Genomic DNA, 18,660 nt, shown 5'->3' on the forward strand with positions numbered 1-18,660 from the left:
CATTACATGGCGGTACATCACAATGGATAAGTAATGTCACGGAGAGCCCTGAGATGTCACAGAGACCCCCGAGATGTCACAAAGAGACCCAGAGAGCAGGACGCTGTAAAGGATATACCAGCGGTGGCCCCGGGGCCTCCCTCCTTCCTGCGGAGGGCATTGGCCATGGAGTAGTTCTGCAGAGGCTCAGTGATTAACTCTGCGCTTCCGGGTTCAAATCTGATCAAGGACAACATCATGCAGTTGATACGTTCTCTCCATTTTTTAGGTTACCTCCCGCACCCCAAAAACCGACAGATATAATGAATGTCTCCCTACAACACTGGCCCCGCTGTGCCCCGCGAGGTGTCAGTAACGACACAGCCTCCTCTGTTCCGTGCAGCATCTCGGCTCCAGCTGAGTGAATGGCAGCCGGGGCTGCGAAAAACTATTTTTGGCTCAGAATTTTGGGGGTGTTCATAAAGGAAAACAATAAAATTGCAGCAGATGGAGTCACAGCGTTCCTTTACCCCCCCCCCCCCATATAAACCGCGCTCCCCGAGACGCCGTCACATACAAGGAGCCTGATTACAGCTCCGAACAGGAAGAGTAAAAATAATACTGAGTATAAACAGCAGCACCTGCCTGCGAGATGGATCTGTGCACAGCGCCCCCTACAGTCACTGCTGACAGCCCTGCTCTCCTCTCATCTGTCCCTGTAGGTCTCTCTCCTCCCTAGTCTCCGCCGCGCTCTCACAACCTTCACCTCACCCTTTCTCTTCTGTTCAGTCTCTTTACACCTCTCTCCTTTACTTTCTCTTCCGTGTCTCCATCCTTCCATTCTGATCTCTTTTCCTTTTCTCTTCCTCTCTTTCACTCTTTTCCTTGTGTTTCCTTTCTCTCCCTTCTCTGAGTCTCTTAATCTTTCTTTCATTTCTTGCTCTGTTCTTTACCTCTCCTAATATTTGCTCTCTTTTCCTTTTCTAGATCTCTTCCTTTTCTCGCTGTCACTTTTTGCTTTCTTCTCATGTTCTTCCCTTCTCTCTTATTTCCTCTCTCCCTTGTCTCTTCTCTTTCTTTCTTGGTTTGCCCCTTTTTTTTTTTACTTGCCCTCTCTTTCTCCTATCTTGTTCTATATTCCTCTTTTTTGTACTCTCTCCCCTCTTACTCACCTCTCCCTCTTCTCTTGTGCTCCTTCCTCTTTTTCCCTCAATCTTTCACTTTTTTCTCTGTTCTTGTGTTTCCCTTCTCTCTCTTCAGAGTCTCTCGCTCTCTTCTTTCCCTCTCCTAATGTTTGCTCTATCTTTCCCTTTTCTCGAGCTCTTCCTACTCTGCCTTTGTATTTCCTCCCTCCCTTCTCTCTTGGTCACTTTTTGCTTTCTTCTCATGATCTTCTTCTCACCTCTCTGATTTCCGCTCTCCCTTGTCTCTTCTCTTTCTATCTGCTCGCTTGCTCTTTTCCTTCTTCTCTTTTTTTTAATTGCCCTCTTTCTCCTATCTTGCTCACTATTCTTCTCTTTTTTGTACTCTCTCCCCTTCTTTCTCTCTTGTCTCGCGCTGCCTTTCCCTTTGTCTTCTTCATCCCCCTTTTTCTTTGTGTCCCTTATCCCTATCCCCGCTTTCTTTTTCCTCCTCTATTCGGTGTCTCTCAATCTTATTTTACCTTTCCTTCCTACCCTTATTCTTTCCTTGCTCTCCATCCCTCTGTTTGTCTCTATTTGTATCCACCCATTCTTCTCTCTGTTCTCTTTTGTCTCTCTTCTTGCTTCCAATCGTTCTCACTCTTCCTCTCTCTTTATACTTTTTTCATTCTCTTTTTTTCTTTTGTGTTCTTTTATTTTTTTCTCTTTTTCCCCCTTCTCGGATGAGGAGTGGGATACAGATGGCTGGGGCCAACACATCTTGCTGCATTTTTTGATGCATTTTTCCTCTGAGCAAGAACCAAGATGTAGATGGAGTTGTGTAGGACGATGAAAGCCCGGCTGTTCATCAATAGCTCCGCGCCGCAGCCTTCTCATCTCATACAACCTCTTTAATCCTAGAGACGATCGGGGACGGAATCTTGTCTTGTGCCTTCTAACCCTATAATGCATATTAGGGGGTAGCCACATGCACTTTACGCCCTAGCACGGAGTGGTCTTCCGTTTTTGTTACAGACCCCCTCTCTGCCTCTTGCAGCCATACGTCTTCCTGTATCTCAGCACTCAGCTCGCTGCTATCCACATTAACTCTTTCTTATCTGGATGACCCAATTTACCGCCCTTCTTGCTCCGGAGCCCAATGAACTATTTTAGGGAAAATGTTCTCCGGAGAACAAACTGAATTAAAAACCCTCAGAGAAGACAAAGTTCTGATATCAGATAGTAAAAAGGTGCTTTCTGCTTGGCGGATAATCTCACCCCCCCGGGCGTCTGTCCATCAATCCTGGAATAATATTTATCCCTGAAGACCTGTCAGAGGGTCAATCGGCTTCATAAATCAGTCATGGGACTGACAGGTGTCAGCGGAGTCTGATGTAGAGGGAGGCAAGGTGGAAAATGACACAGAATATCGGCTCTTCCAAAGATACCTGCAGAACTGCGCCGTCACCTTCATCAGACAGCGGCGCATTGTGAGAGCTCGGAGCGCTTAGCTATTAGCTCACATGTCGGACAGTAAGGTGCAGAATTGTGAATGCTGCTCCGGATGTGACTGGAGTATTCTTGGATTTTATATTTCAAAGTATCAGAAAGAATTGCACAGATCTGGATTGTATTTTAGAGCCAACGCTCCTTAAAATAGCTTACCCCAAATGCGGAAAAAGACAACTGTTGTTGTCATTGATTTTTGCCCTTTGGGGCATTTTATGGAATACCTTGGGGCACTCAGGGAATTTGTCCTTTGGATCATTTTAGGGAATACCTTGGGGCTCTTGATGAATTTGTCCTTTGGATCATTTTAGGGAATACCTTGGGGCACTTGATGAATTTGCCCTTTGGATCATTTTAGGGAATACCTTGGGGCTCTTGATGAATTTGTCCTTTGGATCATTTTAGGGAATACCTTGGGGCTCTTGATGAATTTGTCCTTTGGGGCATTTTATGGAATACCTTGGGGCACTCAATGAAATCAGTGGAAACCATAGACATGCACTGATTTCTATAGGCTCCATGACAGGTCATGTTTTTCTTGCATCAGAAAAGCATTGACATTGTGGCTCCAAATCTGTACACCTAGAAAACCTTCCTGTAAGAGATGGGCCACGCCAAAATGGCAGCCAATGTCAGCAAATGTAGACTGGCTGTCCAGCTCCATCACTAGGATGCTCCTAAGTCATCGCAGAATCCAACTTTGCTTGGGCCAGATATCGATCTCAATGGCCTTTGGCTTTCAGTGGCCACATCCATAGTGGTGGCAAGAATTGCCTCTGGTCTCCTTGGTGCCGTGTCACCAGGGTCATACATGGATGAGCTGTCACCGGCTCTCCGCTCCAATTCTGAAGAGAGGGACTTTAGATCCTTTTTGGGGTCAGAGTTTTGGGATTCCTCCATTCTCGTAGCATGAAGAGTTAACCCCGTCAGATGAAGGTCCTCGCCATTGTTCTGAGTTAGTGATACACCTGCACCATCATCATTACAGTATCCCGAGCCCGTGATCTTGCCATAATGAATCCTTTCTAGAAGATCCACCCGCTAAGAACACTTCAGGGGAATTACAGACTTGAAAACAACTTGGACATAATTGCCTTTGGAAGCGTCTCGTGTCTCTCGCCGCCGATCTCTCTGATGTATTTTCGCTGAAATATTCTGATCATGAATAGGGAAAAATCAGTGAATTAATCAGAAAGCGTCGGCTCACTCTGCCGAGGGACGTGGGATGCCGACCGTCTTCTCGGGACGTATTGCCAACATCTTTTATTAACAATTCCATGTCTGACATATGATATACAGGTGCATCTCACTAAATTAGAATATCATCAAAAAGTTAATTTATTTCAGTTCTTCAATGCAAAAAGTGAAACTCATATATTATATACAGTCATTACACACAGAAGGATCTATTATATAGAGTCATTACACGCAGAGGGATCTATTATATAGAGTCATTACACACAGAGGGATCTATTATATAGAGTCATTACACACAGAGGGATCTATTATATAGAGTCATTACACACAGAGGGATCTATTATATAGAGTCATTACACACAGAGGGATCTATTATATAGAGTCATTACACGCAGAGGGATCTATTATATAGAGTCATTACACACAGAGGGATCTATTATATAGAGTCATTACACACAGAGTGATCTATTTCACGTGTTTATTTCTGTTAATGTTGATTATGGCTTACAGCCAATGAAAACGCAAAAGTCATTATCTCAGTAAATTAGAATAATTAACAAAAAACACCTGCAAAGGCTTCCCAAGCATTTAAAAAGGTCCCTTAGTCTGTTTCAGTAGGCTCCACAATCATGGGGAAGACTGCTGACTTGACAGATGTCCAGAAGGCAGTCACTGACACACTCCACAAGGTCCCAGAGTCTGGAGGAAGAGTGGAGAGGCCACAATCCAAGCTGCTGGAGGTCTAGTGTGACGTCTCCACAATCAGTGATGGTTTGGGAGCCATGTCATCTGCTGGTGGAGGTCCACTGTGTTTTATCAAGACCAAAGTCAGCGCCGCCGTCTAACAGGACATTTTAGAGCACTTCATGCTTCCCTCTGCCGACAAGCTTTATGGAGATGGAAATGTCATTCTCCAGCAGGACTTGGCCCCTGTCCACACGGCCAAAAGTACCAATACCTGGTTTACACACAACAGTATCACTGTGCTTGATTGGCAGCAAACTCGCCTGACCTTAACCCCATAGAGAATCTATTATAGAGAATCTATGGGGTATTGTCAAGAGGAAGATGAGAGACCCCAGACCCAACAATGCAGATGAGCGGAAGGCTGCTATCAAAGCCACCTGGGCTTCCATAACCCCTCAGCAGCCACAGGCTGATCCCTCCATGCCACAGGCTGATCCCCTCCATGCCACAGGCTGATCCCCTCCATGCCACAGGCTGATCCCCTCCATGCCACAGGCTGATCCCTCCATGCCACATTGATGCAGTAATTGATACAAAAGGAGCCCCGACCAAGTATTCAGGACAGTTACTGAGTGTAATGACTCTATACAATAGATCCCTCTGCGTGTAATGACTCCATACAATAGATCCCTCTGCGTGTAATGACTCCATACAATAGATCCCTCTGCGTGTAATGACTCCATACAATAGATCCCTCTGCGTGTAATGACTCCATACAATAGATCCCTCTGCGTGTAATGACTCCATACAATAGATCCCTCTGCGTGTAATGACTCTATATAATAGATCCCTCTGCGTGTAATGACTCTATATAATAGATCCCTCTGCGTGTAATGACTCTATATAATAGATCCCTCTGCGTGTAATGACTATATAATAGATCCCTCTGCGTGTAATGACTATATACAATAGATCCCTCTGCGTGTAATGACTCTATATAATAGATCCCTCTGCGTGTAATGACTCTATACAATAGATCCCTCTGCGTGTAATGACTCTATACAATAGATCCCCCTGCGTGTAATGACTCTATACAATAGATCCCTCTGCGTGTAATGACTCTATACAATAGATCCCTCTGCGTGTAATGACTCTATACAATAGATCCCCCTGCGTGTAATGACTCTATACAATAGATCCCTCTGCGTGTAATGACTCTATATAATAGATCCCTCTGTGTGTAATGACTCTATATAATAGATCCCTCTGTGTGTAATGACTCTATATAATAGATCCCTCTGTGTGTAATGACTCTATATAATAGATCCCTCTGTGTGTAATGACTCTATATAATAGATCCCTCTGTGTGTAATGACTCTATATAATATAGGAACTTCACTTTTTGTATTGAAGAACTGAAATAAAGTAACTTTTTGATGATATTCTAATTTAGTGAGATGCACCTGGAGCTGTGGACTCCCAGGAAGCGTGTGGGCTGTCATGTGGAAGATGGATGGAAATGAGTGACCGGGTGACCAAAGACAGCTCTCCATAGCCTTGAAAATGGCTGACATAGTCGGATGAGTAGCTCAAAAACTCTACAAAGTTATCCAAGCAGTAGAAGGCTCTTTCCTGTTATGATCGTTTGTTACAATGTATCACTTCGGCTCTTGGAGGAAAGTCTCGGCTGGATACAATTGTAACAACCCAAGGATGATCCTTGAGGGTGCATTATACAGCTGTAAGGGCTAGGATCAGAGATAACTAATAGTAAAACCCAGCTGTCTTCGAAGTGAACGGAGTAGAGCAGCAATACCACACGCAACCTGTAGCCAGGTGTGGCGCTGTTTGGGGCAGAAAGCATATAATTTCTAATCCTGGATGTAAAACCCCCTTTAAACAATGAGATTTGCAGAGATCCTCAATGTCATCTCCAAAGGTCAGACCGCAGCGTGAGCTATTACAGGAGCGCGCCAGGCCCGTATCTCCTGCGCCTGACATTTATAGAGCGCGGGCGAGGTAAATCATTACAGGCAGGACGACAAATAAAGGTGCGCAGTCAGGAAGGCGAGCGCACCGCCGCCACCGATACCGCTTTATTTTATTTTTTTCCCTTTTTAAAGATAACGGGAAATTTCAGAGATGTAAAAGAACGATGAGAATCCATTACTTTCCTGCAGCAGAATCCATCAGATATCAATGGCGCCCCGCGGGGCTCCTCGCCATGGGTGACAGTCATCGCAGGAGGCGACGTCACCACCAACTCTCCCCGCTGGAGCGGCTCAGGCGAATCCCTCACAACCAGGCGATGAGTCGCTGATAAGAAAGAAGTGACAGGTAGACGGCAGCCGAGCCCCTCGGGCGCTGCCTGGCAGAGCCGCCGGATGAAGGAGGGATAGCAAACTAGGGACCCCCCAGAGCCGGCCGCGGACTACCCCAGGGAAATCCCATAGTGCCCAGCACTGCAGTACTACCCCATCTGCGAGGGACATATGCTCATCCTGATACTCCTGGTTCATGAATAGAATGACAGACCTACAGTAATGACTGACACATGGGTAGAGCAGGAGGAGATAGGGAGCAGGGAGGCAGGTATGGATGTAGCAGAGCTGAGCTAACGGTTGGGGTTTTTAATGGGGGCGCTCTTTAGCTTAATTGAATAATGGGGGCACTTCATGGGAATATTAGGCAATGAGGTCGGAGCTGCGTGCACAGACATCACCTCCGCCGGCGGCTCAGGATCTAATCTCCGCAATGACGGTGCAGTCGTTACTGTGTCTTGGAGAGCGGGCGACAGAGCGATTTGCAGCCATTCCCTTGATTACTGGCATTTGTTGCCGGCTTCCTAACGCTTGTACTCAGGTCCCCGCTGCGTCATTCACTCAGCACAGCGATAATGACCTGCGCTCCGCACCGCCACGTAGAGATGGCAGCAAATGGACAGGTTAGAGCAACGCTCAATACACAGGGAAGAAGGGAAAAAGAAAGAGGGGCAAAAGAAACAAAGAGGGGGGCAAAAGAAACAAAGAGGGGGGCAAAAGAAACAAAGAGGGGGGCAAAAGAAACAAAGAGGGGGGCAAAAGAAACAAAGAGGGGGCAAAAGAAACAAAGAGGGGGGCAAAGAAACAAAGAGGGGGCAAAAGATAGAAAGAGGGGGGCAAAAGATAGAAAGAGGGGGGCAAAAGATAGAAAGAGGGGGGAAAAGATAGAAAGAGGGGGGAAAAGATAGAAAGAGGGGGGAAAAGATAGAAAGAGGGGGGAAAAGATAGAAAGAGGGGGGAAAAGATAGAAAGAGGGGGGAAAAGATAGAAAGAGGGGGAAAAGATAGAAAGAGGGAAAAGAAAGAAAGAGGGAAAAGAAAGAAAGAGGGAAAGAGGAAGGGGGAAGAGAAAGAATGAGGGAAAAGAAAGAGGGGAAAGAAAGAAAGAGGGAAAAGAAAAGAAAAAGGGAAAAGAAAAGAAGAAAGAAGAAAAAAGGGAAAAGAAAGAAGAAAAAAGGGAAAAGAAAGAAGAAAAAAGGGAAAAGAAAGAAGAAAAAAGGGAAAAGAAAGAAGAAAAAAGGGAAAAGAAAGAAGAAAAAAGGGAAAAGAAAGAAGAAAAAAGGGAAAAGAAAATGAGAAAGAGAAAGAAAGAAAAATAGGAAGACAGACAAGAAAGAAGGGAGGTATCACGCAGAGATCTGCAGTTTTTTCGTTGCGCTTTGGTTTTTCTCTAATGTCAGGATCTCCGCTTGCTGTTTGTGAATTGAAACCTTGTTTTCATCAGGGCTGACTCCTAATACTGCTCGTAGCTGAGGGTTTGTCACAGTTGTATCCTGCCCTAGAAATCCTCCATAGATTTAGCCGATCACTAGAGGGTCATCAACCTTCAAAACACCAGCTGCTTTGATACTACAACTCCCACCATTTCCTGACACTAGTAGGGGTTCATCTATATATGCTTCCTATTGCATGCATACAGGTCGCCCCCTAGTGGCCTACATCTCTATACCAGTAAGACAATGGGGGTCTCTGCTAAGCAGTATAGGAATCCAGTTGTTATAAAACTACAGCTCCCAGCATGCCCTGAAAATTGTATGAAAGATATTGGGCTGTATATGGGGTCTGACAATGCCAGGGATTCTTCTAAAAGACACCATAAGGGCATATAACATGTAACATCCATCCCAGCTGCTGCAGAACCTCTTCGAGAAAAGGAAATCAAGCTTTAGTTGATAACTTATACAGCGCTTTTTCTTCTTTTTTTTTTCCTGACGAGGTTCTGCAGCAGCTGGGTGTATCTCATGGGCACAGGGCCGCGGGCAGGGCAGATGGTTGCTGTAGTGAACGGTGGATGCGCCGTTCACCCGTCATGGAGGCTTCTGGATCCTTATCCATCAGTGTGGCGGCTGACACAAGGCAGGATTACCCTGAGGTTAACGATTCTGGAGCGGACAGTGTGAGATGAAGGAGGTTAAGCGCCTGGTGACCTGAGAAGATGTATAGATCGGATGCCACCTATTGACCAACGCCTCCGTTCACCGGGAGGATTAATACCATGACTCTGGCGGTATTATTTACCTAGGCTGACACCTGCGTCACTTCGAGCCGGTTCATTAATCTACAACATGACATTGGACATGGCAGGCGGCTGAGCCGCACGGGGGCCTACATGGCGGTGAGTGCGGTATGGCGGTGGCTAAATCTAATGTCTTATGTAGCAAGATTAGGAAGCTTCTATGAAGATGTAAGATCCAGACTGGACCAGGATGTTGTCTATATGGACTTTTCAAAGGAGTTAGACACTGCGCCACACAAAAGGTTGGTATATAAAATGAAAGCAATGGGACTAGAGGAAAATGTGTGCAACTGGGTTAACAACTGGCTCAGTAATAGGAAAAAGAGGCTGGTTATTAATGGAACACACTTGGATTGGGTCACAGTTTGAGGGGTCAGTATTGGGCACCACAGGGGTTGGTGTTGGGCCCTCTTCTTTTTAACATATTTATTAATGACCTTGTAGGGGGCATACAGAGTAGAATTACAATATTTGCAGATACTAAACTCTGTAAGGTAATCAACACTGAGGAGGATAATTTAATGTTACAGAGGGATTTAAAGAGCGGGTGGGTGCAGAGAAGAGCAACCACTGCAATACCAAGACGGGTTATTAATCTTGGGGTTATTCAGTATGGAAAAACTAAAGCTTAGGGGGCAATCTTATTACAATGTACAAATATATGCAGGGACAATACAGAGATCTTTCTCATTACCTTTTTACACCCAGGCCAGCGATAGGAGCAAGAGTGCATCCTCTACGTCTAGGGAAAAGGAGGTTTAATCATAATCACAGACGTAGGTTCTTTACTGTACGAGCAGTCAGACTATGGATTCTTTACTGTACGAGCAGTCAGACTATGGATTCTTTACTGTACGAGCAGTCAGACCATGGATTCTTTACTGTACGAGCAGTCAGACCATGGATTCTTTACTGTACGAGCAGTCAGACTATGGATTCTTTACTGTACGAGCAGTCAGACCATGGATTCTTTACTGTACGAGCAGTCAGACCATGGATTCTTTACTGTACGAGCAGTCAGACCATGGATTCTTTACTGTACGAGCAGTCAGACTATGGATTCTTTACTGTACGAGCAGTCAGACCATGGATTCTTTACTGTACGAGCAGTCAGACCATGGATTCTTTACTGTACGAGCAGTCAGACCATGGATTCTTTACTGTACGAGCAGTCAGACTATGGATTCTTTACTGTACGAGAAGTCAGACCATGGAACTCTCTGCCAAATGATGATGTAATGGTTGATTCACTATTAAAATGTGGTAATGGCTTTCATGATCCTTGCTGAGGATTTGCAAGTCCGACATCTCACAGCCACCCGAGGACATAATAAATTGGGTGATTAAGACCGCGCCAACGCATTTTACAGCAGCGCTGACGTAGTGCAGACAGAAGGAGCAGCGGCGTGAAACAGGAGGAGACCGCAGGAAGGAATTATGTGAAAGGACGGCGAGTGTCTTACCCGAGCCCTGATTACATGTGTGCACGCGGCCAAGCTTATCAGTTGGCACAGATCACGGTGATCCCATGTAAACGCCTCGTTATTGGCGCTGGAAAAGTTTCTATATTTGCGTCTCTCATCAGATCACATATAAACCAGCGGCCGCGCGGATTTATTGACCATGAAGGATGACGATCTGAGCGGATAAACGCACAATGTCTTGTAATGTCAGAGATCACACAAGACCAGAAACACAGAGCGGAGAGATTCAGGCTTTATAGAACTACAAATCCCAGCAGCATTTGTCAGTTCCTGTGCTGCGTATAGCCAATGCCCCGACCTCCTGAAAGTGAAGCCAATCTTCAGCCGCTTCCTATGAAGAGTCGTACTAAGTGCAATTACATAAGAAGCGAAGACGAAGCCCCCCGCAAAGCAGGAGTGACGCCGAGACCCCATCATAGCAGGAGCGGAGCGATAAAGGCGGACGGGCAGCAACCTGTCACCAAGGACACGTACAATATCAGTTATAATGGCTCCAGGGACAGGTACAGTGGCTTGCAAAAGTATTCACCCCCCTCCTTGGCTTTTTACCTATTTTGTTACATTACAATCTGGGTGTAAATATTTTTGTATTCTGATCTCTGTGATGTATCAGCGCTAAATAGTCTAAGCCGGTGAAGTGAGAAATATATTGGTAAAAATTACATTTATGGGATCAAATAACTAAAAATTGGCATGTGCATATGTGTTCACCCCCTTTTGCTATGAAGCCCCTAATAATTTCTGGTGCAAGCAATTCCCTTTACAAGTCCCATGCTTAGTGACAGGACGTCCCCCTGCGTGCAATCTAATGTCAAATGTCTGTCAGTATATACTTTACCTTCTATGAAAGGCCACAGAGGCTGCAACACCATAAACAAGAGGCAAAACTAACCAAACACCATGAAGACCAAGGAGATCTCCAAACACCACCACGAAGAGCGAGGAGATCTCCAAACAACACCACAAAGAGCGAAGAGATCTCCAAACAAACACCACCACGAAGAGCGAGGAGATCTCCAAACACCACCACAAAGAGCGAGGAGATCTCCCAACAAACACAACCACGATGTTATGTTCTGCTACCAGAGCTAAGGAAAGAGAGGAAATCTGTCCCTACGATAGAACTCAGCTGAATCCCTACGATGTAACAGGGAACCTGATCCTGCGACCAGACCTGCTAAAGTCCTAAGCTAGTCTGTACGGAGACCTATAGATGTGGGGAAGGAATCCCTACAAGTACTAAGGACTGGGAGGAAAATGGGACACCTCCTAACAGAAATAGTAGCAGACAGACAAACAAACAAAATATATAGAACACTGAGGTCCGTAGACCAAGCAAACTAACAGAGTTAGATACAGAGCACAGGCTAGCTAGAAAGTAGTTATACAATGAAGTCCAGCAAAGCCAGAAGGGCGGAGCAGGATTAAATAGGCCAACGAGGTCATGTGACCAGCAAAGGAAAAAACCTAAGAGCAAGGTTCTAACACACGAAGAGCGAGGAGATCTCTACACAAACACCACCACAAAGAGCGAGGAGATCTCCCAACACCACAACCACGAAGCGCGAGGAGATCTCCCAACAACGACAACCACGAAGAGCGAGGAGATCTCCCAACAACCACAACCACGAAGAGCGAGGAGATCTCCAAACACCACAACCACGAAGAGCGAGGAGATCTCCAAACACCACAACCACGAAGAGCGAGGAGATCTCCCAACAAACACAACCACGAAGAGCGAGGAGATCTCCCAACACCACCACGAAGAGCGAGGAGATCTCCAAACACCACCACAAAGAGCGAAGAGATCTCCAAACACCACCACAAAGAGCGAAGAGATCTCCAAACAAACACCACCACAAAGAGCGAGGAGATCTCCAAACACCACCACAAAGAGCGAAGAGATCTCCAAACAAACACCACCACAAAGAGCGAGGAGATCTCCCAACAACCACAACCACGAAGAGCGAGGAGATCTCCCAACAACCACAACCACGAAGAGCGAGGAGATCTCCCAACAACCACAACCACGAAGAGCGAGGAGATCTCCCAACAACCACAACCACGAAGAGCGAGGAGATCTCCCAACAACCACAACCACGAAGAGCGAGGAGATCTCCCAACAACCACAACCACGAAGAGCGAGGAGATCTCCCAACAACCACAACCACGAAGAGCGAGGAGATCTCCAAACAACCACAACCACGAAGAGCGAGGAGATCTCCCAACAACCACAACCACGAAGAGCGAGGAGATCTCCCAACAACCACAACCACGAAGAGCGAGGAGATCTCCCAACAACCACGAAGAGCGAGGAGATCTCCCAACAACCACAACCACGAAGAGCGAGGAGATCTCCCAACAACCACAACCACGAAGAGCGAGGAGATCTCCAAACACCACAACCACGAAGAGCGAGGAGATCTCCAAACACCACAACCACGAAGAGCGAGGAGATCTCCAAACACCACAACCACGAAGAGCGAGGAGATCTCCAAACACCACAACCACGAAGAGCGAGGAGATCTCCCAACAACCACAACCACGAAGAGCGAGGAGATCTCCCAACAACCACAACCACGAAGAGCGAGGAGATCTCCAAACACCACAACCACGAAGAGCGAGGAGATCTCCAAACACCACAACCACGAAGAGCGAGGAGATCTCCAAACACCACAACCACGAAGAGCGAGGAGATCTCCAAACACCACAACCACGAAGAGCGAGGAGATCTCCAAACACCACAACCACGAAGAGCGAGGAGATCTCCAAACACCACAACCACGAAGACCAAGGAGATCTCCAAACAACACAATGAAGACCAAGGAGATCTCCAAACAACACAATGAAGACCAAGGAGATCTCCAAACAAGTCAGGAACAAAGTTGTTGAAAAGAACAAGTCAGGGTAGTGTTATAAAATAATATCCCAATCTCTGATGATCCCCCGGAGCACCATCAAATCCATTATCATCAAATGGAAAGAACATGGTACCACAACAAACCTTCCAAGAGAGGGCGCCCACCAAAACTCTCAGCCCGTGCAAGGAGGGCATTAATCAGAGAGGCACCACAGAGAAGAAGGTAACCCTGAAGCAGCTGCAGAGTTCCAAAGCAGAGACTGGAGTATCTGTCCATACGACCACAATAAGCCGTACACTCCATAGAGGTGGCATTTATGGAAGAGTGGGCAGAAAAAAGCCTTTACTTACACACAAAAATGGTAAGGCTCGTTTTGAGTTTTCCAAAAGACATGTGAGATTCCTCAAATGTATGGAGGAAGGTGCTGTGGTCAGATGAGACCAAAATTAAAATTTTGGCCACCAAGGTAAACGCTATGTCTGGCACCAAACCAACACAGCTATCACCCCAAGAACACCATCCCCATAGTGAAACATGATGGTGGCAGCATCATGCTGTGGGGATGTTTTTCGCCAACAGAGAAAGGGAAAATGATCAGAGTTGAGGGGAAGATGGATGGTGCGAAATACAGGGATATTCTTGAGTACAACCTGTTTCAGTCTGTAAGCGATCTGAGACTGGGACAGAGGTTCAGCTTCCAGCAAGACAATGACCCAAAGCTACTGCTAAAGCAACACTCGAGTGGTGTAAGGGGAAACGTGGAAATGTTCAGGAGTGGCCGAGTCACAGCCCAGACCTTAATCCAATGGAGAATCTGCGGTCAGACGTGAAGATCGCTGTTCACCAGAGGAAACATCTAACCTGTTCTGGTTTCACCATTGGGTTCCTCACCTGCGGCTCCACAGCTGATGGTAAACTACTACTCTCATCATATCCTCATAGTTTACAGCTATCAGAGCATAATGGGAGCTGCAGTTTTGCAACAGTGAGAAAGTCACAGATGAAAAAACCCTGTCGTCTAGTTATATGAGGTTCCCACCCCGCACAGTTATAATATATCACCCTGCACAGTTATAATATCCCACCCTGCACAGTTATAATATATCCCACCCAGCACAGTTATAATATATCACCCTGCACAGTTATAATATCCCACCCAGCACAGTTATAATATATCACCCTGCACAGTTATAATATATCACCCTGCAGTTATAATATCCCTCCTGCACAGTTATAATATCCCACCCTGCACAGTTATAATATCCCACCCTGCACAGTTATAATATCCCACCCTGCACAGTTATAATATCCCACCCTGCACAGTTATAATATCACCCTGCGCAGTTATAATATCCCACCCTGCACAGTTATAATATCCCACCCTGCACAGTTATAATATCCCACCCTGCACAGTTATAATATATCACCCTGCAGTTATAATATCCCACCCTGCACAGTTATAATATCCCACCCTGCACAGTTATAATATCCCACCCTGCACAGTTATAATATCCCACCCTGCACAGTTATAATATCCCACCCTGCACAGTTATAATATCCCACCCCGCACAGTTATAATATCCCACCCCGCACAGTTATAATATATCACCCCGCACAGTTATAATATATCACCCTGCACAGTTATAATATATCACCCTGCACAGTTATAATATCCCACCCTGCACAGTTATAATATCCCACCCTGCACAGTTATAATATCCCACCCTGCACAGTTATAATATCCCACCCTGCACAGTTATAATATATCACCCCGCACAGTTATAATATCCCACCCTGAACAGTTATCATATCCCACCCTGCACAGTTATAATATATCACCCTGCAGTTATAACATCCCACCCTGCAGTTATAACATCCCACCCTGCACAGTTATAACATCCCACCCTGCACAGTTATAACATCCCACCCTGCACAGTTATAACATCCCACCCTGCACAGTTATAACATCCCACCCTGCACAGTTATAATATCCCACCCTGCACAGTTATAATATATCACCCTGCACAGTTATAATCCGGGGTCTTCGCTGCCTGCACAGGACACGGAGCTGCCTGACATTAACCCCTTCCTTCTCCCACCCCCAGACCAGAGGACTTACCCGGTTCTCTGCCTCTGGAGGGGTCTCTCTCTCTCTCTGGAAGGGGTCTCTCTCTCTCTCTCTGGAAGGGGTCTCTCTCTCTCTCTCTGGAAGGGGTCTCTCTCTCTCTCTCTCTGGAAGGGGTCTCTCTCTCTCTCTCTCTGGAAGGGGTCTCTCTCTCTCTCTCTCTCTGGAAGGGGTCTCTCTCTCTCTCTCTCTGGAAGGGGTCTCTCTCTCTCTCTCTCTGGAAGGGGTCTCTCTCTCTCTCTCTCTGGAAGGGGTCTCTCTCGCTCTCTCTCTGGAAGGGGTCTCTCTCTCTCTCTCTCTCTGGAGGGGGTCTCTCTCTCTCTCTGGAGGGGGTCTCTCTCTCTCTCTGGAGGGGGTCTCTCTCTCTCTCTCTGGAGGGGGTCTCTCTCTCTCTCTCTGGAGGGGGTCTCTCTCTCTCTCTCTCTGGAGGGGGTCTCTCTCTCTCTCTCTCTGGAGGGGGTCTCTCTCTCTCTCTCTGGAGGGGTCTCTCTCTCTCTCTCTCTCTCTGGAGGGGTCTCTCTCTCTCTGGAGGGGTCTCTCTCTCTCTGGAGGGGTCTCTCTCTCTCTCTCTCTCTGGAGGGGTCTCTCTCTCTCTGGAGGGGTCTCTCTCTCTCTGGAGGGGTCTCTCTCTCTCTGGAGGGGTCTCTCTCTCTCTCTCTCTCTCTGGAGGGGTCTCTCTCTCTCTCTCTGGAGGGGTCTCTCTCTCTCTCTCTCAGGAGGGGTCTCTCTCTCTCTCTCTCTGGAGGGGTCTCTCTCTCTCTCTCTCTGGAGGGGTCTCTCTCTCTCTCTCTCTGGAGGGGTCTCTCTCTCTCTCTCTGGAGGGGTCTCTCTCTCTCTCTCTGGAGGGGTCTCTCTCTCTCTCTGGAGGGGTCTCTCTCTCTGGAGCCGCAGGTGTGGAGCTCGTCCTGTTTTCTTCTGGAGACTCCTCTTCCACAGGTGGCCGCGAGGCAGCTGCACGGGGCTCCCCGGACACAGGGATCCGGGCTCAGGAGACCGCGCGGTGTATGCGGGAAGGCTGCAGCTCAGCGCTGGGCTGGGGAGGACTCGGGGAGAGGAGCAGCCCGCAGACCCCCGCACAGATCCTCACACAGACCCCCGCACATAGCCATGGCGGGCGCCTGACCATCAGAGCAGACACTGGAGTCAGAGGCAGTAACCATGGAAACGCCTAATACACAGCAGCGCGCGCCCCTCCCTGCACCGGGGACGGCGGCAATTAGAGCAATGTGACATCTGACAGTCAGCAGGAAGTCATAACAAGTAATTAAGTTACACATCGGGGAAACAGTCAGCAATGCGATCAACTACGCGCCCCTCCATGGCGGCAGCCCCCACTAATGATCTGATAACAAGTCTCACAGGCCCTGAGATAAATGTGTCCCCCAATCAATGAGCTGCAGGTGTGATATGTGCATCCTGCCCAGATACAGGCTGCAGTGTGTGATCCTGACCCTACAGGTGTGATATGTGCATCCTGCCCAGATACAGGCTGCAGTGTGTGATCCTGACCCTACAGGTGTGATATGTGCATCCTGCCCAGATACAGGCTGCAGTGTGTGATCCTGACCCTACAGGTGTGATATATGCATCCTGCCCAGATACAGGCTTCAGTGTGTGATCCTGACCCTACAGGTGTGATATATGCATCCTGCCCAGATACAGGCTGCAGCGTGTGATCCTGACCCTACAGGTGTGATATGTGCATCCTGCCCAGATACAGGCTTCAGTGTGTGATCCTGACCCTACAGGTGTGATATGTGCATCCTGCCCAGATACAGGCTGCAGTGTGTGATCCTGACCCTACAGGTGTGATATGTGCATCCTGCCCAGATACAGGCTGCAGTGTGTGATCCTGACCCTACAGGTGTGATATGTGCATCCTGCCCAGATACAGGCTGCAGTGTGTGATCCTGACCCTACAGGTGGGATATGTGCATCCTGCCCAGATACAGGCTGCAGCGTGTGATCCTGACCCTACAGGTGTGATATATGCATCCTGCCCAGATACAGGCTGCAGCGTGTGATCCTGACCCTACAGGTGTGATATATGCATCCTGCCCAGATACAGGCTGCAGTGTGTGATCCTGACCCTACAGGTGTGATATGTGCATCCTGCCCAGATACAGGCTGCAGCGTGTCATCATGACCCTACAGGAATGATATATGCATCCTGCCCAGATACAGGCTGCAATGTGTCATCCTCACCCTACAGGTGCGATATGTGCATCCCCCCAGATACAGGCTGCAGTGTGTGATCCTGACCCTACAGGTGTGATATGTGCATCCTGCCCAGATACAGGCTGCAGTGTGTGATCCTGACCCTACAGGTATGAAATGTGCATCCTGCCCAGATACAGGCTGCAGTGTGTGATCCTGACCCTACAGGTGTGATATGTGCATCCTGCCCAGATACAGGCTGCAGTGTGTGATCCTGACCCTACAGGTGTGATATGTGCATCCTGCCCAGATACAGGCTGCAGCGTGTGATCCTGACCCTACAGGTGTGATATGTGCATCCTGCCCAGATACAGGCTGCAGTGTGTGATCCTGACCCTACAGGTGGGATATGTGCATCCTGCCCAGATACAGGCTGCAGTGTGTGATCCTGACCCTACAGGTGTGATATGTGCATCCTGCCCAGATACAGGCTGCAGTGTGTGATCCTGACCCTACAGGTGTGATATGTGCATCCTGCCCAGATACAGGCTGCAGTGTTTGATCCTGACCCTACAGGTGTGATATGTGCATCCTGCCCAGATACAGGCTGCAGTGTGTGATCCTGACCCTACAGGTGTGATATGTGCATCCTGCCCAGATACAGGCTGCAGTGTGTGATCCTGACCCTACAGGTGTGATATGTGCATCCTGCCCAGATACAGGCTGCAGTGTGTGATCCTGACCCTACAGGTGTGATATGTGCATCCTGCCCAGATACAGGCTGCAGTGTGTGATCCTGACCCTACAGGTGTGATAGGTGTATCCTGCCCAGATACAGGCTGCAGCGTGTGATCCTGACCCTACAGGTGGGATATGTGCATCCTGCCCAGATACAGGCTGCAGTGTGTGATCCTGACCCTACAGGTGTGATATGTGCATCCTGCCCAGATACAGGCTGCAGTGTGTGATCCTGACCCTACAGGT

The 18,660-nt window shown here is 47.6% G+C and overlaps 1 protein-coding gene across 3 annotated transcripts in view; it reads right to left on the reverse strand.

Annotated features, from left to right (window-relative positions):
- Positions 1–16,806, reverse strand: part of VWA5B1 (von Willebrand factor A domain containing 5B1) — a 108,968-nt gene extending 92,162 nt beyond the window's left edge. The window contains exon 1 of one of the 3 annotated variants that reach the window (XM_073656213.1): positions 15,514–16,806. The gene's annotated coding sequence lies outside the window, so the exon portion shown is untranslated. Of the gene's footprint in view, positions 1–1,151; positions 2,859–15,513 lie in introns of those variants that run through there. The other 2 variants (XM_073656212.1, XM_073656214.1) reach the window with 2 other exon arrangements.
- Positions 16,807–18,660: the final 1,854 nt, after the last annotated feature.

Source organism: Phyllobates terribilis, unplaced genomic scaffold (genome assembly GCF_046119375.1).
Source record: "Phyllobates terribilis strain yellow unplaced genomic scaffold, ASM4611937v1 Scaffold_12__6_contigs__length_324123572, whole genome shotgun sequence".
NCBI classification, from domain to species: Eukaryota; Metazoa; Chordata; class Amphibia; order Anura; family Dendrobatidae; genus Phyllobates; species Phyllobates terribilis.